The sequence below is a fragment of the Euprymna scolopes genome, chromosome 40 (assembly GCF_053919585.1).
Source record: "Euprymna scolopes isolate OS-2025 chromosome 40, ASM5391958v1, whole genome shotgun sequence".
Lineage (NCBI taxonomy): Eukaryota > Metazoa > Mollusca > Cephalopoda > Sepiida > Sepiolidae > Euprymna > Euprymna scolopes.
In genome coordinates, this window is record NC_136521.1 from 4,575,082 (window position 1) to 4,595,724 (window position 20,643).

General features: G+C 42.0%; 1 protein-coding gene and 1 pseudogene across 13 annotated transcripts in view; both read right to left on the bottom strand.

Annotated features, from left to right (window-relative positions):
* The window catches only part of LOC145265357 (plexin-A4-like), a 1,096,693-nt gene that overhangs the window by 109,521 nt on the left and 966,529 nt on the right, over positions 1–20,643 (bottom strand). The gene's annotated exons all lie outside the window — the stretch shown is intronic.
* LOC145265854 (U2 spliceosomal RNA) lies at positions 17,196–17,328 on the bottom strand (annotated as a pseudogene).

The window sequence follows — 20,643 nt, forward strand, 5'->3', positions numbered from 1 at the left end:
TTCAACATTCGTCTTTGGCACAACCGGCTTTTTCTCCTGACAGTTCTTGCGCGCCCATTCTGCCCAATATCACCCGACGTCTGTCTCTCTGTCTCACTCTCTCACACACCATTCCCCCCCCCCTCTTTCCCCCATTTTTCTTTCTCCTATATATATGAAGGACAAGGTGTAAAATAGAAGTTTACTATTAGCGTTTATTATTCGGTAGAATACTGCTGTGTTATGTAATCCTGAGGCCATGGAGTTTAAAATAATTCCTATTCTTCTCATTACTGTTAGCAAAACAATAAGATAGGTATGGTGCATATAGGCATCTCTATGGATTTGCTAATTACTGCAGTGGATGAAACAAAAATTTTTTTTTTTTTTTTTTTTTTTACACAGAGATCACCACCACTTATCAAGATCAGGAGTAAAGGTCAAACCCAGAAGCTTGTCAAAACACGGGGCCTCACCCAGACGAGAGCCATCCATCACAATTGATGCCAATGGATGAAACAAAAATTCTATGAATTTTAGTAAGAGAATATCAAAAAATTAGGAATGTAAATAGGGAAACAGTTCATGAGACGAGTTCTTTCATAAACCTATAACCCTAACCCCAACTCTCTCTCTCACACACACACACACACACACACACACACAAAATTCTCCCCCCCCCTCTTTTCCCCATTTTTCTTTCTCCTATCATTTCTTTCCTGTCACCATTTGTCTCTTCTTTTTTGTTCTCTCTTTCTCCTAGCCCTCCTCTTGTAACGTAGCCGTTACGTCGCAAACAGACAAACAAATAAACCAAGAATATTAATAAACTAGCGGGGGTACCCGGCGTTGCCCGAGTGTTTGTTTCCGGGACGGGGGGGGGGGAGTTTTAAAAAATGTTATGGTAGGTAAGTAGGAAGGATCAAACCCGGAGTCATGAGTAAAAGTAGGAAAATAACGTGTGAAAAAAAACAAAAAAAAAAAAAACATCTGCAACGTTAACAGTTCGGCCACCAAGAAAAGTCCATTCCAGTTGTTTAGGAAAAAAAAAAAAAATCGACTACGGTAGGTCGGCGCGAACGTGAAAATATAATGTGAATTGTCCAGCACGCTAACCACTACGCCACAGAGCACTGCAGCTTAGTTTAGTGATTTTAAATAACTTCACATGAAAGAACTACGAAGCCAAACCAGTGTTCTCTTCTCAACTGTTCCTTGTGAACGATCCCCAAACGGTGTTAAGTGGTGGCAGGGGGAGGAGGAATTTATTAGAGAGAAAATATTTTACCACTTCCATTGATCTTAACCGATTTTGGCCGTGACTTCTCAGCAGAAAAAGTATAGAAATCTAAGATTATCGAGGAATTTGAGAAATAATAAGCCTATAACACACCTCAGATATTGTTCTGCCGTTTGTGCATATTATATTTGCATGAAATATCTTGATTTTTAATCCTATTAATGTCAAAATCCGACGGGAAAAAATGAGTTCATTTTATTTATATAGAGAAGATAAATAAAAATTGTCTACTTTACCCTCTTTAACCCTTATCTTTGAGTGGTCTCTTGGCCTTGATAAGTTAATGTTAAAAAAAAAAAAAAATTCAGATCGGCATTTTTGACTTTTTAACAAAAATTGCATATATTACTGTTTCTCGTTGCCACATGTTCATTTCACCTGGTTTGCGGTTCTTCTTCCTCCGACAGCAGCTAACCATTTTTCGCTTTCGCGTTACACGTCCGTTCTTTATCCCATCCTCCCTTCCTCTTCCTGTCTCATTCGTTCTCCCCTTCTCTATCCCCCTCTCTCCCTCCCTCCCTGTTTTTCTTTCTCTCTTTGTCACCATCTTTTCTCACTTCTCTTTCTTTGATCCATTTTTTCTCTTCCCTGACCCAATCCGTACTCTTTATTTCTCTCTCTTTGATTCTCGCTCTCCTTTTCTCTTTCTCATTCGTTTTCTCGTTCTCTTTTTACTTCTCCCCCCCCCCCCTTTCTCTCTCTCTCTGGTTCATTCTTTCTTTAACCATTCCGTCTCTTCATTTTTCCTTTTTTTTTTACCAATTTTCTTTCTTCCTTGAGTTCATTTTTTTTTTTTAAATCTATTTTCTTTCTCTCCCCATCTCTTTATTTCACTCTCTACCCCCCTCTCTCTCTCCCTCCCTGTTTTTCTTTCTCTCTTTCTCACTTCTCTTTCTTTGATCTATTTTTTCTCTTCCCTGACCCAATCCTTACTCTTTCTTTCTCTTTGATTCTCGCTCTCCTTTTCTCTTTCTCATTCGTTTTCTCGTTCTCTTTTTAATTCTTCCCCCCCTTTCTCTCTCTGGTTCATTCTTTCTTTAACCGTTCCGTCTCTTCATTTTTCTCTCTTTTTTTTTTTTTTTTACCAATTTTCTTTCTTCCTTGAGTTCATTTTTCTTTTTTCTTAAATCTATTTTCTTTCTCTCCCCATCTCTTTATTTCACTCTCTGTCCACTCTCTCTCTGCTCCATTTTCTCTCAACTCCTTGCTTCCCTCTCTCCACTTGTCTCTTTCTCGTCCCATTTTCTCTATTCCTCATCCCATTCTTTCTCCTCCTTTTTCTATCCTTTCTTTCTACCCCCTCTCTTTATATTTCTCTCTTTCTCATTGCTTATTTCTCTCTCTCTCTCACCATTTTCTCTCTCACTTTTTTCTGGCCCTTTTAACTCTCTCCACTTCTCTCTCCCTCTGTGTCCAATCACCCTCCTGATCTAATCCTCTCTCTGATAAATTAATTTTCTCTCTTGTTTTTCATTTCCCATCTCTCTCGTCTTTCTCCATCTCTCTTGGACTCATTCTCTCTTCATCCGTTCCTTATCTTAAGTTCTATTTCTTTAGTGAATTTTCTTTCTTCCCCCGATCCTATTTTTCTCTTTTCTTCTCCTTCATCTTCTCCCCATCTCCGTATATGTGTCATTCTCTCTCTCTCGCTATCTTTTCTCATTTTTCTCTCTTTTTGTCTCCTGACCCATTCTCTCTCGTCTTATCTTTCATCCTCTCTATCCCTCTAAAACTTTGTGTTTCGCCTCCTATTTTTCTGTATCTGTTCCATCCCCCCTCTTTCTCTCTAGCTCATTCCTTCTCCCTCTAGCTCATACTTCTCTCTCTCTCTCTCTCTCTTGGTCATTTCCTCTCCCTCTACCTCATACCTCCCCCTCTCTCTAGCTCATTCCATCTCCCTCTACCTCATACTTCCAACTCTCTCTCTAGCTCATTCCCTCTCTGTCTACCTTATACTTTCCCTCTCTCTCGTTGTCGACAGCTTCGCCATCAACTCATTGAAACCAGACAAAATCACAGGTCAAGTCAACAGCGATGTCGATGTAAGTTGGCCATCAAACACCCGAAACAACAACAACTGTACACCTATTAACCATTATCCTCGAGTGGCCTCCGGGCCTTGATAAGTGGTGACTCCTATTAAAAAAAACAACAACAACAACAGACAACTGATGAAATCAAGAATTAAACGAAGGATTCTGCTACCTATTAACCCTTATCCTCGAATGGCCTCCGGGCCTTGATAAATGGTGACTCCTATTTAAAAAAGAAAATACAACAGACAACTGATGAAATCAAGAATTAAACGAAGGATTCTGCCACCTATTAACCCTTATCCTCGAATGGCCTCCGGGCCTTGATAAATGGTGACTCCTATTTAAAAAAGAAAATACAACAGACAACTGATGAAATCAAGAATTAAACGAAGGATTCTGCTACCTATTAACCCTTATCCTCGAATGGCCTCCGGGCCTTGATAAATGGTGACTCCTATTTAAAAAAGAAAATGCAACAGACAACTGATGAAATCAAGAATTAAACGAAGGATTCTGCTACCTATTAACCCTTATCCTCGAATGGCCTCCGGGCCTTGATAAATGGTGACTCCTATTTAAAAAAGAAAATACAACAGACAACTGATGAAATCAAGAATTAAACGAAGGATTCTGCCACCTATTAACCCTTATCCTCGAATGGCCTCCGGGCCTTGATAAATGGTGACTCCTATTTAAAAAAGAAAATACAACAGACAACTGATGAAATCAAGAATTAAACGAAGGATTCTGCTACCTATTAACCCTTATCCTCGAATGGCCTCCGGGCCTTGATAAATGGTGACTCCTATTTAAAAAAGAAAATGCAACAGACAACTGATGAAATCAAGAATTAAACGAAGGATTCTGCTACCTATTAACCCTTATCCTCGAATGGCCTCCGGGCCTTGATAAATGGTGACTCCTATTTAAAAAAGAAAATACAACAGACAACTGATGAAATCAAGAATTAAACGAAGGATTCTGCTACCTATTAACCCTTATCCTCGAATGGCCTCCGGGCCTTGATAAATGGTGACTCCTATTTAAAAAAGAAAATACAACAGACAACTGATGAAATCAAGAATTAAACGAAGGATTCTGCCACCTATTAACCCTTATCCTCGAGTGGCCTCCGGGCCTTGATAAATGGTGACTCATTAAAAAAAAAAAAAAAGAAAAAAAAAAAACGAAGAATTCTGCCAGGTAACTCGATTCCCTAATCTGTTTCACCATCATTCTTGCATTCTTCGATTTTTACAGAATTGTTTATTTTTTTACTTTTTGCTGGTTTTCGTTTCATTTGTGATTAATGCCGGAGCCATTTGCGAATGGCGAGACGGCGAATTGGAAATCGTGTAACGTTGATTTGATATAACAATGGATATTGGGAGAAAAGGGATGAGGAGTCTTCGGTGCAATAGAGATGCTGGCGTGAGTGACACGACAGGTTTTGTATTTACACGTTGGGAATCTTGGCTAAAGAAGAAATATTCGGGTAATGGAACTCTGTGTGAGGGTGAGAAAGAGAGAGAGAGAGAGAGAGAGAGAGAGAGAGAGAGAGTGAAGAGAGAAGGCCAGAGAGAATCTTTGGTGAGATGAAGATGCTGGCGAGAGTGACATGACAGGTATTGTATTTACACATTAGAAACCTTAGCGGAAGAAGAAATGTTCGAGTAATGAACTCAGAGAGAGAGAGAGAGAGAGAGAGAGAGAGAGAGAGAGAGAGAGAGAGAGAGAGAGAGAGAGAGAGAGAGAGTGAAGAAAGAACGCCAGAGAGAAAGAGAGAGAGAGAGAGTGAAGAAGGAAGGCCAGAGAGAGAAAGAGAGTGAAGAAGGAAGGCCAGAGAGAGAAAGAGAGTGAAGAAGGAAGGCCAGAGAGAGAAAGAGAGTGAAGAAGGAAGGCCAGAGAGAGAAAGAGAGTGAAGAAGGAAGGCCAGAGAGAGAAAGAGAGTGAAGAAGGAAGGCCAGAGAGAGAAAGAGAGTGAAGAAGGAAGGCCAGAGAGAGAAAGAGAGTGAAGAAGGAAGGCCAGAGAGAGAAAGAGAGTGAAAAAGGAAGGCCAGAGAGAGAAAGAGAGTGAAGAAGGAAGGCCAGAGAGAGAAAGAGAGTGAAGAAGGAAGGCCAGAGAGAGAAAGAGAGTGAAGAAGGAAGGCCAGAGAGAGAGAGAGAGAGAGAGAGAGAGAGAGAGAGAGAGTGAAGAAGGAAGGCCAGAGAGAGAGAGAGAGAGAGAGAGAGTGAAGAAGGAAGGCCAGAGAGAGAGAGAGAGAGAGTGAAGAAAGAAGGCCAGAGAGAGAGAGAGAGTGAAGAAAGAAGGCCAGAGAGAGAGAGAGAGAGAATGAAGAAAGGCCAGAGAAAGAGACAAAGAGAGAGAGAATGAAGAAAGGCCAGAGAAAGAGAGAAAGAGAGAGAGAGTGAAGAAAGGCCAGTGAAAGAGAGAGAGAGAGAGTGAAGAAAGGCCAGTGAAAGAGAGAGAGAGAGAGAGTGAAGAAAGGCCAGTGAAAGAGAGAGAGAGAGAGAGTGAAGAAAGGCCAGTGAAAGAGAGAGAGAGAGAGAGTGAAGAAAGGCCAGTGAAAGAGAGAGAGAGAGAGAGTGAAGAAAGGCCAGTGAAAGAGAGAGAGAGAGAGAGTGAAGAAAGGCCAGTGAAAGAGAGAGAGAGAGAGAGAGTGAAGAAAGGCCAGTGAAAGAGAGAGAGAGAGAGTGAAGAAAGGCCAGTGAAAGAGAGAGAGAGAGAGAGAGTGAAGAAAGGCCAGTGAAAGAGAGAGAGAGAGAGTGAAGAAAGGCCAGTGAAAGAGAGAGAGAGAGAGAGTGAAGAAAGGCCAGTGAAAGAGAGAGAGAGAGAGAGTGAAGAAAGGCCAGTGAAAGAGAGAGAGAGAGAGAGAGTGAAGAAAGGCCAGTGAAAGAGAGAGAGAGAGAGAGAGTGAAGAAAGGCCAGTGAAAGAGAGAGAGAGAGAGAGAGTGAAGAAAGGCCAGTGAAAGAGAGAGAGAGAGAGAGTGAAGAAAGGCCAGTGAAAGAGAGAGAGAGAGAGAGAGTGAAGAAAGGCCAGTGAAAGAGAGAGAGAGAGAGAGAGTGAAGAAAGGCCAGTGAAAGAGAGAGAGAGAGAGAGAGTGAAGAAAGGCCAGTGAAAGAGAGAGAGAGAGAGAGTGAAGAAAGGCCAGTGAAAGAGAGAGAGAGAGAGTGAAGAAAGGCCAGTGAAAGAGAGAGAGAGAGAGTGAAGAAAGGCCAGTGAAAGAGAGAGAGAGAGAGTGAAGAAAGGCCAGTGAAAGAGAGAGAGAGAGAGAGAGAGAGAGAGTGAAGAAAGGCCAGTGAAAGAGAGAGAGAGAGAGAGAGAGAGTGAAGAAAGGCCAGTGAAAGAGAGAGAGAGAGAGAGAGAGAGTGAAGAAAGGCCAGTGAAAGAGAGAGAGAGAGAGAGAGAGTGAAGAAAGGCCAGTGAAAGAGAGAGAGAGAGAGAGAGTGAAGAAAGGCCAGTGAAAGAGAGAGAGAGAGAGAGAGTGAAGAAAGGCCAGTGAAAGAGAGAGAGAGAGAGAGAGTGAAGAAAGGCCAGTGAAAGAGAGAGAGAGAGAGAGAGTGAAGAAAGGCCAGTGAAAGAGAGAGAGAGAGAGAGAGTGAAGAAAGGCCAGTGAAAGAGAGAGAGAGAGAGAGAGTGAAGAAAGGCCAGTGAAAGAGAGAGAGAGAGAGAGAGTGAAGAAAGGCCAGTGAAAGAGAGAGAGAGAGAGAGAGAGAGTGAAGAAAGGCCAGTGAAAGAGAGAGAGAGAGAGTGAAGAAAGGCCAGTGAAAGAGAGAGAGAGAGAGAGTGAAGAAAGGCCAGTGAAAGAGAGAGAGAGAGAGAGTGAAGAAAGGCCAGTGAAAGAGAGAGAGAGAGAGTGAAGAAAGGCCAGTGAAAGAGAGAGAGAGAGAGTGAAGAAAGGCCAGTGAAAGAGAGAGAGAGAGAGTGAAGAAAGGCCAGTGAAAGAGAGAGAGAGAGAGTGAAGAAAGGCCAGTGAAAGAGAGAGAGAGAGAGTGAAGAAAGGCCAGTGAAAGAGAGAGAGAGAGAGTGAAGAAAGGCCAGTGAAAGAGAGAGAGAGAGTGAAGAAAGGCCAGTGAAAGAGAGAGAGAGAGAGAGAGTGAAGAAATTCCAGTGAGAGAGAGAGAGAGAGAGTGAAGAAAGGCCAGTGAAAGAGAGAGAGAGTGAAGAAAGGCCAGTGAAAGAGAGAGAGAGAGAGTGAAGAAAGGCCAGTGAAAGAGAGAGAGAGAGAGAGTGAAGAAAGGCCAGTGAAAGAGAGAGAGAGAGAGTGAAGAAAGGCCAGTGAAAGAGAGAGAGAGAGAGTGAAGAAAGGCCAGTGAAAGAGAGAAAGAGAGAGTGAAGAAAGGCCAGTGAAAGAGAGAGAGAGAGAGTGAAGAAAGGCCAGTGAAAGAGAGAGAGAGAGAGTGAAGAAAGGCCAGTGAAAGAGAGAGAGAGAGAGTGAAGAAAGGCCAGTGAAAGAGAGAGAGAGAGAGTGAAGAAAGGCCAGTGAAAGAGAGAGAGAGAGAGAGAGTGAAGAAAGGCTAGAGAAAGAGAGAGAGAGAGAGAGTGAAGAAAGGCTAGAGAAAGAGAGAGAGAGAGAGAGTGAAGAAAGGCCAGAGAAAGAGAGAGAGAGAGAGAGTGAAGAAAGGCCAGAGAAAGAGAGAGAGAGAGAGAGTGAAGAAAGGCCAGTGAAAGAGAGAAAGAGAGAGTGAAGAAAGGCCAGAGAAAGAGAGAGAGAGAGAGTGAAGAAAGGCCAGAGAAGAGAGAGAGAGAGAGTGAAGAAAGGCCAGAGAAGAGAGAGAGAGAGAGTGAAGAAAGGCCAGAGAAAGAGAGAGAGAGAGAGAGTGAAGAAAGGCCAGAGAAAGAGAGAGAGAGAGAGAGAGTGAAGAAAGGCCAGAGAAAGAGAGAGAGAGAGAGTGAAGAAAGGCCAGAGAAGAGAGAGAGAGAGAGAGTGAAGAAAGGCCAGAGAAGAGAGAGAGAGAGAGAGTGAAGAAAGGCCAGAGAAGAGAGAGAGAGAGAGAGTGTGAAGAAAGGCCAGAGAAAGAGAGAGAGAGAGAGAGAGTGAAGAAAGGCCAGAGAAAGAGAGAGAGAGAGAGTGAAGAAAGGCCAGAGAAAGAGAGAGAGAGAGAGAGAGTGAAGACAGGCCAGAGAAGAGAGAGAGAGAGAGAGAGTGAAGAAAGGCCAGAGAAGAGAGAGAGAGAGAGAGAGTGAAGAAAGGCCAGAGAAGAGAGAGAGAGAGAGAGAGTGAAGAAAGGCCAGAGAAAGAGAGAGAGAGAGAGAGAGTGAAGAAAGGCCAGTGAAAGAGAGAGAGAGAGAGAGTGAAGAAAGGCCAGTGAAAGAGAGAGAGAGAGAGAGAGAGTGAAGAAAGGCCAGTGAAAGAGAGAGAGAGAGAGAGAGTGAAGAAAGGCCAGTGAAAGAGAGAGAGAGAGAGAGAGTGAAGAAAGGCCAGTGAAAGAGAGAGAGAGAGAGAGAGTGAAGAAAGGCCAGTGAAAGAGAGAGAGAGAGAGAGAGATGAAGAAAGGCCAGTGAAAGAGAGAGAGAGAGAGAGAGTGAAGAAAGGCCAGTGAAAGAGAGAGAGAGAGAGAGAGTGAAGAAAGGCCAGTGAAAGAGAGAGAGAGAGAGAGAGTGAAGAAAGGCCAGTGAAAGAGAGAGAGAGAGAGAGTGAAGAAAGGCCAGTGAAAGAGAGAGAGAGAGAGAGAGTGAAGAAAGGCCAGTGAAAGAGAGAGAGAGAGAGAGTGAAGAAAGGCCAGTGAAAGAGAGAGAGAGAGAGTGAAGAAAGGCCAGTGAAAGGGAGAGAGAGAGTGAAGAAAGGCCAGTGAAAGAGAGAGAGAGAGAGTGAAGAAAGGCCAGTGAAAGAGAGAGAGAGAGAGTGAAGAAAGGCCAGTGAAAGAGAGAGAGAGAGTGAAGAAAGGCCAGTGAAAGAGAGAGAGAGAGAGTGAAGAAAGGCCAGTGAAAGAGAGAGAGAGAGAGAGTGAAGAAAGGCCAGTGAAAGAGAGAGAGAGAGAGTGAAGAAAGGCCAGTGAAAGAGAGAGAGAGAGAGAGTGAAGAAAGGCCAGTGAAAGAGAGAGAGAGTGAAGAAAGGCCAGTGAAAGAGAGAGAGAGAGAGTGAAGAAAGGCCAGTGAAAGAGAGAGAGAGAGAGTGAAGAAAGGCCAGTGAAAGAGAGAGAGAGAGAGAGTGAAGAAAGGCCAGTGAAAGAGAGAAAGAGAGAGTGAAGAAAGGCCAGTGAAAGAGAGAGAGAGAGAGTGAAGAAAGGCCAGTGAAAGAGAGAGAGAGAGAGTGAAGAAAGGCCAGTGAAAGAGAGAGAGAGAGAGTGAAGAAAGGCGAAAGAGAGAGAGAGAGAGAGTGAAGAAAGGCTAGAGAAAGAGAGAGAGAGAGAGTGAAGAAAGGCTAGAGAAAGAGAGAGAGAGAGAGTGAAGAAAGGCCAGAGAAAGAGAGAGAGAGAGAGAGAGTGAAGAAAGGCCAGTGAAAGATAGAAAGAGAGAGTGAAGAAAGGCCAGAGAAAGAGAGAGAGAGAGAGTGAAGAAAGGCCAGAGAAGAGAGAGAGAGAGAGTGAAGAAAGGCCAGAGAAAGAGAGAGAGAGTGAAGAAAGGCCAGAGAAAGAGAGAGAGAGAGAGAGAGAGAGAGTGAAGAAAGGCCAGAGAAAGAGAGAGAGAGAGAGTGAAGAAAGGCCAGAGAAGAGAGAGAGAGAGAGAGTGAAGAAAGGCCAGAGAAGAGAGAGAGAGAGAGAGTGAAGAAAGGCCAGAGAAGAGAGAGAGAGAGAGAGTGAAGAAAGGCCAGAGAAAGAGAGAGAGAGAGAGAGTGAAGAAAGGCCAGAGAAAGAGAGAGAGAGAGAGTGAAGAAAGGCCAGAGAAAGAGAGAGAGAGAGAGTGAAGAAAGGCCAGAGAAAGAGAGAGAGAGAGAGAGTGAAGAAAGGCCAGAGAAAGAGAGAGAGAGAGAGTGAAGAAAGGCCAGAGAAAGAGAGAGAGAGAGAGTGAAGAAAGGCCAGAGAAAGAGAGAGAGAGAGTGAAGAAAGGCCAGTGAAAGAGAGAGAGAGAGAGAGAGAGTGAAGAAAGCCAGTGAAAGAGAGAGAGAGTGAAGAAAGGCCAGTGAAAGAGAGAGAGAGTGAAGAAAGGCCAGTGAAAGAGAGAGAGAGAGAGAGAGTGAAGAAAGGCCAGTGAAAGAGAGAGAGAGAGAGAGAGTGAAGAAAGGCCAGTGAAAGAGAGAGAGAGAGAGAGAGTGAAGAAAGGCCAGTGAAAGAGAGAGAGAGAGAGAGTGAAGAAAGGCCAGTGAAAGAGAGAGAGAGAGAGAGTGAAGAAAGGCCAGTGAAAGAGAGAGAGAGAGAGAGTGAAGAAAGGCTAGAGAAAGAGAGAGAGAGAGAGAGTGAAGAAAGGCCAGAGAAAGAGAGAGAGAGAGAGTGAAGAAAGGCCAGAGAAAGAGAGAGAGAGAGAGAGTGAAGAAAGGCCAGAGAAAGAGAGAGAGAGAGAGTGAAGAAAGGCCAGAGAAAGAGAGAGAGAGAGAGTGAAGAAAGGCCAGAGAAGAGAGAGAGAGAGAGTGAAGAAAGGCCAGAGAAAGAGAGAGAGAGAGAGAGAGTGAAGAAAGGCCAGAGAAAGAGAGAGAGAGAGAGAGTGAAGAAAGGCCAGAGAAAGAGAGAGAGAGAGAGAGTGAAGAAAGGCCAGAGAAAGAGAGAGAGAGAGAGTGAAGAAAGGCCAGAGAAGAGAGAGAGAGAGAGTGAAGAAAGGCCAGAGAAAGAGAGAGAGAGAGAGAGAGAGTGAAGAAAGGCCAGAGAAAGAGAGAGAGAGAGAGAGAGTGAAGAAAGGCCAGAGAAAGAGAGAGAGAGAGAGTGAAGAAAGGCCAGTGAAAGAGAGAGAGAGAGAGTGAAGAAAGGCCAGAGAAAGAGAGAGAGAGAGAGAGTGAAGAAAGGCCAGAGAAAGAGAGAGAGAGAGAGAGAGAGTGAAGAAAGGCCAGAGAAAGAGAGAGAGAGAGAGTGAAGAAAGGCCAGAGAAAGAGAGAGAGAGAGAGTGAAGAAAGGCCAGAGAAAGAGAGAGAGAGAGAGTGAAGAAAGGCCAGAGAAAGAGAGAGAGAGAGTGAAGAAAGGCCAGTGAAAGAGAGAGAGAGAGAGTGAAGAAAGGCCAGTGAAAGAGAGAGAGAGTGAAGAAAGGCCAGTGAAAGAGAGAGAGAGTGAAGAAAGGCCAGTGAAAGAGAGAGAGAGTGAAGAAAGGCCAGTGAAAGAGAGAGAGAGTGAAGAAAGGCCAGTGAAAGAGAGAGAGAGAGAGAGAGTGAAGAAAGGCCAGTGAAAGAGAGAGAGAGAGAGAGAGTGAAGAAAGGCCAGTGAAAGAGAGAGAGAGAGAGTGAAGAAAGGCCAGTGAAAGAGAGAGAGAGAGAGTGAAGAAAGGCCAGAGAAAGAGAGAGAGAGAGAGTGAAGAAAGGCCAGAGAAGAGAGAGAGAGAGAGTGAAGAAAGGCCAGAGAAAGAGAGAGAGAGAGAGAGTGAAGAAAGGCCAGAGAAAGAGAGAGAGGGAGAGTGAAGAAAGGCTAGAGAAAGAGAGAGAGAGAGAGTGAAGAAAGGCCAGAGAAAGAGAGAGAGAGAGAGTGAAGAAAGGCCAGAGAAGAGAGAGAGAGAGAGTGAAGAAAGGCCAGAGAAAGAGAGAGAGAGAGAGAGAGTGAAGAAAGGCCAGAGAAAGAGAGAGAGAGAGAGTGAAGAAAGGCCAGTGAAAGAGAGAGAGAGAGAGTGAAGAAAGGCCAGAGAAAGAGAGAGAGAGAGAGAGTGAAGAAAGGCCAGAGACAGAGAGAGAGAGAGAGAGTGAAGAAAGGCCAGAGAAAGAGAGAGAGAGAGAGTGAAGAAAGGCCAGAGAGAGAGAGAGAGAGTGAAGAAAGGCCAGTGAAAGAGAGAGAGAGAGAGAGAGTGAAGAAAGGCCAGTGAAAGAGAGAGAGAGTGAAGAAAGGCCAGTGAAAGAGAGAGAGAGAGAGAGTGAAGAAAGGCCAGTGAAAGAGAGAGAGAGAGAGAGAGTGAAGAAAGGCCAGTGAAAGAGAGAGAGAGAGAGAGTGAAGAAAGGCCAGTGAAAGAGAGAGAGAGAGAGAGAGTGAAGAAAGGCCAGTGAAAGAGAGAGAGAGAGAGAGAGTGAAGAAAGGCCAGTGAAAGAGAGAGAGAGAGAGAGAGTGAAGAAAGGCCAGTGAAAGAGAGAGAGAGAGAGAGAGTGAAGAAAGGCCAGTGAAAGAGAGAGAGAGAGAGTGAAGAAAGGCCAGTGAAAGAGAGAGAGAGAAAGTGAAGAAAGGCCAGTGAAAGAGAGAGAGAGAGAGAGTGAAGAAAGGCCAGTGAAAGAGAGAGAGAGAGAGTGAAGAAAGGCCAGTGAAAGAGAGAGAGAGAGAGTGAAGAAAGGCGAAAGAGAGAGAGAGAGAGAGAGTGAAGAAAGGCGAAAGAGAGAGAGAGAGAGAGAGAGTGAAGAAAGGCTAGAGAAAGAGAGAGAGAGAGAGTGAAGAAAGGCTAGAGAAAGAGAGAGAGAGAGAGTGAAGAAAGGCTAGAGAAAGAGAGAGAGAGAGAGAGTGAAGAAAGGCTAGAGAAAGAGAGAGAGAGAGAGAGTGAAGAAAGGCTAGAGAAAGAGAGAGAGAGAGAGAGTGAGGAAAGGCCAGAGAAAGAGAGAGAGAGAGAGAGTGAAGAAAGGCCAGAGAAAGAGAGAGAGAGAGAGTGAAGAAAGGCCAGAGAAAGAGAGAGAGAGAGAGTGAAGAAAGGCCAGAGAAAGAGAGAGAGAGAGAGTGAAGAAAGGCCAGAGAAAGAGAGAGAGAGAGAGTGAAGAAAGGCCAGAGAAAGAGAGAGAGAGAGAGAGTGAAGAAAGGCCAGAGAAAGAGAGAGAGAGAGAGAGTGAAGAAAGGCCAGAGAAAGAGAGAGAGAGAGAGAGTGAAGAAAGGCCAGAGAAAGAGAGAGAGAGAGAGAGTGAAGAAAGGCCAGAGAAGAGAGAGAGAGAGAGTGAAGAAAGGCCAGAGAAAGAGAGAGAGAGAGAGAGAGTGAAGAAAGGCCAGAGAAAGAGAGAGAGAGAGAGTGAAGAAAGGCCAGAGAGAGAGAGAGTGAAGAAAGGCCAGAGAAAGAGAGAGAGAGAGAGTGAAGAAAGGCCAGAGAAAGAGAGAGAGAGAGAGAGAGTGAAGAAAGGCAGAGAAAGAGAGAGAGAGAGAGAGTGAAGAAAGGCCAGAGAAAGAGAGAGAGAGAGTGAAGAAAGGCCAGAGAAAGAGAGAGAGAGAGAGTGAAGAAAGGCCAGAGAAAGAGAGAGAGAGAGAGTGAAGAAAGGCCAGAGAAAGAGAGAGAGAGTGAAGAAAGGCCAGAGAAAGAGAGAGAGAGAGAGTGAAGAAAGGCCAGAGAAAGAGAGAGAGAGAGTGAAGAAAGGCCAGAGAAAGAGAGAGAGAGAGAGAGTGAAGAAAGGCCAGAGAAAGAGAGAGAGAGAGAGAGAGTGAAGAAAGGCCAGAGAAAGAGAGAGAGAGAGAGTGAAGAAAGGCCAGAGAAAGAGAGAGAGAGAGAGAGTGAAGAAAGGCCAGAGAAAGAGAGAGAGAGAGAGAGTGAAGAAATGCCAGAGAAAGAGAGAGAGAGAGTGAAGAAAGGCCAGAGAAAGAGAGAGAGAGAGTGAAGAAAGGCCAGAGAAAGAGAGAGAGAGAGTGAAGAAAGGCCAGAGAAAGAGAGAGAGAGAGAGTGAAGAAAGGCCAGAGAAAGAGAGAGAGAGAGAGTGAAGAAAGGCCAGAGAAAGAGAGAGAGAGAGAGAGAGAAGAAAGGCCAGAGAAAGAGAGAGAGAGAAAGAGAGAGAGAATGAAGAAAGGCCAGTGAAAGAGAGAGAGAGAGAGAGAGAGTGAAGAAAGGCCAGAGAGAGAGAGTGAAGAAAGGCCAGAGAAAGAGAGAGAGAGAGAGTGAAGAAAGGCCAGAGAAAGAGAGAGAGAGAGAGTGAAGAAAGGCCAGAGAAAGAGAGAGAGAGAGAGAGAGAGTGAAGAAAGGCCAGAGAAAGAGAGAGAGAGAGAGAGAGTGAAGAAAGGCCAGAGAGAGAGAGAGAGAGTGAAGAAAGGCCAGAGAAAGAGACAGAGAGAGAGAGTGAAGAAAGGCCAGAGAAAGAGAGAGAGAGAGAGAGTGAAAAAGGCCAGAGAGAGTGTGAGAGAGAGAGAGAGAGTGAATAAAGAAGGCCAGAGAGAGAGAGAGAGTGAATAAAGAAGGCCAGAAAGAGAGAGAGAGAGAGAGGGGGGGAGAGGAATGGAGGGGAGTCAAACGACACAGAGAGCGAATATATATATTCGAAAAATCATAAGGATCGTTCATAAATATACTTGAATTATAGTAACTTTTGAAAAAATATATGGCAATTTAGCTACACAGAATTTTTCACGTTTTATCATCGTGGGGATTCGTCAGACTATTGTAATTTAATTGCTTTCTCACGGACCAGGGAATCCTCTATAGTATAGGTATAATTCGTTATTAACTATTCACTCCATCTCAGTTTTCTTTATTTCTTTTTTGTTTTTTTTATTAAACCCTCTACCCCCTCTCCCAACCTTCTCCTACACACGACTAGCTGATCAACCTGCAAACCCTTTTTTTACGACACGCAAAAATTAGCTTATCAACAGACACGCTTAATGAAACTCGATGTTGAGTTTAAATCTATCCCCACCCACTAACACAACCTAGTCAAGAAATGAAATTGAACTTTATTTTTTCACACATACACACAAAATTATTAAAAAAAAAAAAAAAAAAAAAGAATGCATACACAAACACACAGACAACTGTTTATAAATTGTAAATATGGTTTTGATTCTTAAACGCTGGGGATTTATTAGTTAGTTTAAGATCCATAGAGTGAATGAGGTATTTTGGTAAATGTTGCCAGTCAAGAGTAAGACTCCAAAGTCTACATTTATTACTTTTTAATCACTTTAGTCACAAAGACCCTGAACCCTTCCCCTCCTCAATTTCTTGTAGGGCCTTGTGCCTAATTTTGTTGTTCAAAAATCTTTTGTTCTTTACTTAATTGTATTCTCAAAATTTTTAAAAAAGCAATAAAATATATAAACAAGATCAAAGTGTAGTATCTGTTCTTCAGATCTACACTTCAATTTCTTGTTCTCTGTCAATGGAGGAGAAATCCTTCACGACTGAGAGAATTTTTATTTTTGTTCCTTTTCTCCACATTAAAAAACGACCCTGGTGTCTAACTCTGTCCCGTGGAGAGGCATTGTAAATAGGAACATTCCTTGGCCTTCGGGACAAGATCAAAGTGTAGTATCTGTTCTTCAGATGCTGCACTATAGGAACACAACCTATTGTTCTGGTATAATACGCCGCGCTTTAATAATTTCAAATTTATACTGTCTATCTATTCAGCTGTGGACGTGAGTTATGGTAATATTCGATTTGCCAAAAAGGTTAAAATATGACCTCCATTTTTGTCCTTTTTTTTTTTAAGAGTTCGCAATTTTTACGGCGTTTTTCTTTTCTTTTTTTTTTTTTTTTTTTGAAGAGCTAACTTTTTTTTTTCTATAGTGTTGAATGGTTGCCCGCCTGACAAAGTCTCATTGACTGAAACAGATGGTTGTTTGTAGCGACCATCTGTGACTGTTTGCCTTCGAATATATATATATATATATATATATATATATATATATAGAGAGAGAGAGAGAGAGAGAGAGAGAGAGATAGATAGATAGATAGAAGGTGCGTGTATAAAAAGGACAAACAACCACAAAATTGGCGCATAAGCCTGAAGAATCCTAGAGTGGATGAAACGCGGAATATTCAGTGTAGCTTAATCGCCATATATATTTTATAACTAACTATATATAATTTCCCCCACTCTATATCTGTGCCTAAATCAAAACGTGGATTCCATGAACAAAGCTTCTTTCTTAGAACTGCACGCCTGTGGAACTCTGTTCCGTCTGCCTGCTTCCCACCGGACTACAACTTGGATGTCTTCAAGTCCAACGTTAACACATTCCTAATGAACCGCCCCCCTTAAGTAAACACTTCATCAAATCTCCACACTAACGTAATGTACTTGAAATAACCCTTATCCCTGAGTGGCTTCCGGGTCTTGATAAGTGGTGATCACTGTGTAAAAAAAAAAAAAAAAAAGTATATATATATATATATATATATATATATATATATATATACACACACACATCTTACTATTTCATTTAATCACATAAGGAGATTAAATTTATGTATACTTTTTCAGTATTTACTTCCACAGTGCTTAATACATAATAGAACTAGCTAGTAAATTATGAAAATATATATGGCAATCAAGCTACACAGAATAAACACGGAATATTCTGTGTAGCTTGATTGCCATATATATTTTCATAACTTACTATTATATATATACAAACACGAGGTGCCTTTAATAAGTTTCTAGACTTTTTTCGTATAAGCAGTTTTATTGACAGTACACACTACAATTCTAGTCCCTTTGTTAAACTTTGTGACATATTTCCATTCTATGGGGGTCAGGTGCGAACGAACACCCCATAATTTTATTATATCATATTTCTTCAAACTGAAACATAATTATCAAAGTATACTTACGCAGATAGATATGAAAAGTCTTTATTAAAGTTTGTCCCTATTGCCATTCTATGGAGGCCAGGCGCGAACGCAGACCCCCACAATTTTATTATACCATCCCTATTTAAGTTCAAACATACTTATCAAAGTATTCTTATGTACATCTATATCAAAAACACTTGTAAACGTTTATTTTTTTAATTTTTTAATTCCATACTTTGTGGACCAGGCGCGAACGCAGATCCCACAATTTTAATGAACCACCGTTCTGCCAGATCAACATACCCATTCCTGTGTCTCGATACATCTTCTATCATTATATGTACCTATTTACTATGCCTCCCCACGGGACAGAGTTAGACACCAGGGTCGTTTTTTAACGTGGAGAAAAGGTACAAAAATAAAAATTGTCTCAGTCGTGAAGGATTTCTCCTCCACCGAAAGAGAACAAGAAATGGAAGTGCAGCATCCGAAGAACAGATGCTACACTTTGATCTTGACCAAAAGGCCAAGAAGGTTTTTTTTAAAACAGTCAACCATATAGGAGCCTATTCGTGACCACACACAGCTTTATATTATAAGATTTTATATATATATATATATATATATATATATATATATATATATATATATATATATATATTGTTAGCTTTGTAAATACATATGCACATCAAGGTTTCTGGTTAATTCAAAGTGACCTTGTTGACCTGTTGGGTAAAAAAAAAAAAAATAAATAAACACAAGAAGAAAATAAATAAAATTCTCTATTATTTCAGGAGGATTACCGTTCCTTTGAGTCCGTCTCAACATGCACGGTATCCGCGGAACCAGCTTGGACCATTTTTAATATACTGGGCAGAAAGCAGGGGGGGGGGGGGTTGGAGGTTATGCGGGAGGAGAGCTTAATGCGTTCGCAAAGACGCTTTTCAGCAAGGGAAGTTGAATAGATTTTTCCGAAATCATAATCCCAAAAAAATAGAAGGTAAAAAAAAAAACAAAAAAAAAAACTGGAAGTCTTCAAGAGGATTAACAGCGGATGGATTGATGCTTTTACCAATGTGCTGTGCAGCACAAAAGAACGTTCACATGAGAGTATAAGGAAATAGAATGAACATATATATATATATATATATATATATATATATATATATATATATATATATATATATATATGTACTAGCGTTTCAGCCCGGCGTTACCCGGGTGTTTGGAGGTTGAGCAAAAAAAAAAAAAAAAAAAAAAAAAAAAAAAAAAAAAAAGCGGTCAATTTTTTTTAATTTGACCCCTATTATGAACCCTTAACGTTTACTGTTTTGGGCTCAAATGAAATTATTAAGTTAGATCCATGTTCAAAGAACCCATATCTAAAATTTCAAGTGTTTAGAACCAAAATTGGCAGAGGAGTTTTCTAGAGTTCTCAAAGGTCAAATCGTTGAACTTTGACCCCTTAACAGCCAAATTTCTGTCCGAAAACGGATTAATAAGATTTTCTCAAATCTCAGTACCCTGTATATAAAATTTTGAGTCTGTAGACTGAAAATTGACAGATTATTGCATAGGGAAATATACACACACAGACATACACTTTCACTTATATATATATATATAGATATATATAGTAGCAGGCGGCTGGCATTACCCGGGCGTAAAATACACTTAAATATGAGATTTTGATTAATGCAGATTTCATATTTATAATTATATTATATTAGACCCAATATATAGTAAAGATTTAAAAAGTTATAAAAAAAAAAAAAAATGACTCGTGCGCCATCACCTAGAATCGAAACCAAAACGTTTAGCTTACGATTTACTTTTTCCTTTGACGTTAATGCCTGAGCTATGAAGACATGTTTGCAGCAAGGCTAAAAATTAAAACATGAACAAATAGCTATTACGTTATGCACGCATATTTGTAATGCCGTTGATCGATCTTCACCTGGCAAATTCCATTTCTTTTTAATTTTCACACTTCTGCACTGATTTTTCCCAGCTAAAGCCCAAATATAAATTTTTGCATAGGTTTGAATAGCCTATGTATTAGTTTTCATGTCTGTTAGGTGTAAAAGAAGAAAAAAAACAGTTTTGGTAGGCAGGTCTGCTCGAACCCAAAGCCTTGAGGCGAGGTGGAAAAGAAACCCCTTTTTTTTTTTCTTTTTTTTTTTTACACATTTACAAACAAAACACATTGCCACTTCGGTGTTACTATCAGGGACATAATCTACTGGGGTACTATGTAGGGAATTGGGCAGCAAGATATTGGTTCACGTTACATTTCTGCATGTCAGTACAGTTGGGGAAGCAGGGAGCCGGAAGTGAATTCCAAAGTCTAGCGGTTCTGGGGAAGAAACTACTGGAGTAGAAAGCTCTCTTACATCTACGGATCTTTACTGTGAAGGGGTGGGATTTAGGTGCTTATCAGGTTTGTCGGGGGTATTTACGTCGAGGGGGTACAAGTGCTTGCAGTTCGTCAGAGTATTTACCATTAAAGTACTTGTAGAACAGGCAGAGGGATGCACCATTTCATCAGTGGGACAGAGGCTGAAGGTTAGATGAGAGTTTAGGACCTATCAGGTTGGCGACTCTCTTTTGAACCTTGTCTAGGAGCGAGAGACTAGTAGCAGATGCACCAGCCCAAATATGACAACAATACTCCGTACATGGGCGAATGGTGGCCTCATAGAGGTACAGGATACTTTCAGGCGTAAGTAGCTTTCTAGCACGGTAGAGAGAGCCCACCTTCTTCACAGCAGCCTTGGCAATGCTCTCAAGGGTTACAGATTTACTGACATCTGCCATGACGTTAAAAGGTCAGCGAAGTGAGAATGGTTTAACTAAGACGCTTAAAAACGAACGTCTGGTTTTCTTGGTCAAACATCACACCATAGAGAAAAGAAATCACACAGAGCCAGTTAAGCTTGAAGGTTCCAGTGTATTTGTTTGTTTCCTCAAGATGTTGGGGAAGACCAGCTCCCCATAGAAAGGGGAGTGTCCAAATGAATAGCAATTGTCTGATATGAGGGGTTTTCCGCACAGTGATCAAAGCTCTTTGCTTTCTCGACGTCCCTGGTAGGAAAGCTAAGAAACTGGTTTCGTTTCAATTAGTTTCAGGCGAGAAGACAAAATAGTGGTAATTATATAACATAAAAGTCGCCCAAATAAAAGATAGACACGACCTCTTTTTGTAAATCGGAGATATTATAATCTGGGGAGTATATAAAAAGTTCTAAGAAACAGTATCCCCTCTCAAAGCCTTTGCTGGGCATACAAAAAAAGTGCGCACACATGCGCACACACACACACACACACACACACAAACACACATTTTCGCTTTTATATAATAGACTAGCAGGGGTGGCCGGCATTGCTGTTTTGGAGGTGTAAAAGAAAAAACTAAAGTTTAGGTAAGAAGGTAGGCTCGAACCGGAAGCCTTGATGCGAAGGTGGAAAAGAAAGGGGGGAAAAAAACCCTGGCATCTTACCTGCTTGGCCACGAGGGGTTGGTTGGTTGTTTTTGTTTTACGGCATATCAACCCTTTTCAGGTTATTTAATGCCGAATCCAGTGATTTTGAAGAAAAATTTTTTTTAATAGAATATATTTGTTTTTTGCAAGTCAGTTTCTATTCAACCCACAGTTGGGACCCTAACAGGTACTACCACTCCGGGTCAGAGTGGACCTGGGAGCAATGGCAATTAAAGGGTGGCTCCACACTCCCAAGAGCCCGCAAGCTGGGGCCTCACCATCGGATATAGTTTAAGGTCATATCCAGGACCGGCCACAATGGGGAAGTAACTGAAAAACCGTTTTAATTTAACGATTAAAAATATAAATGA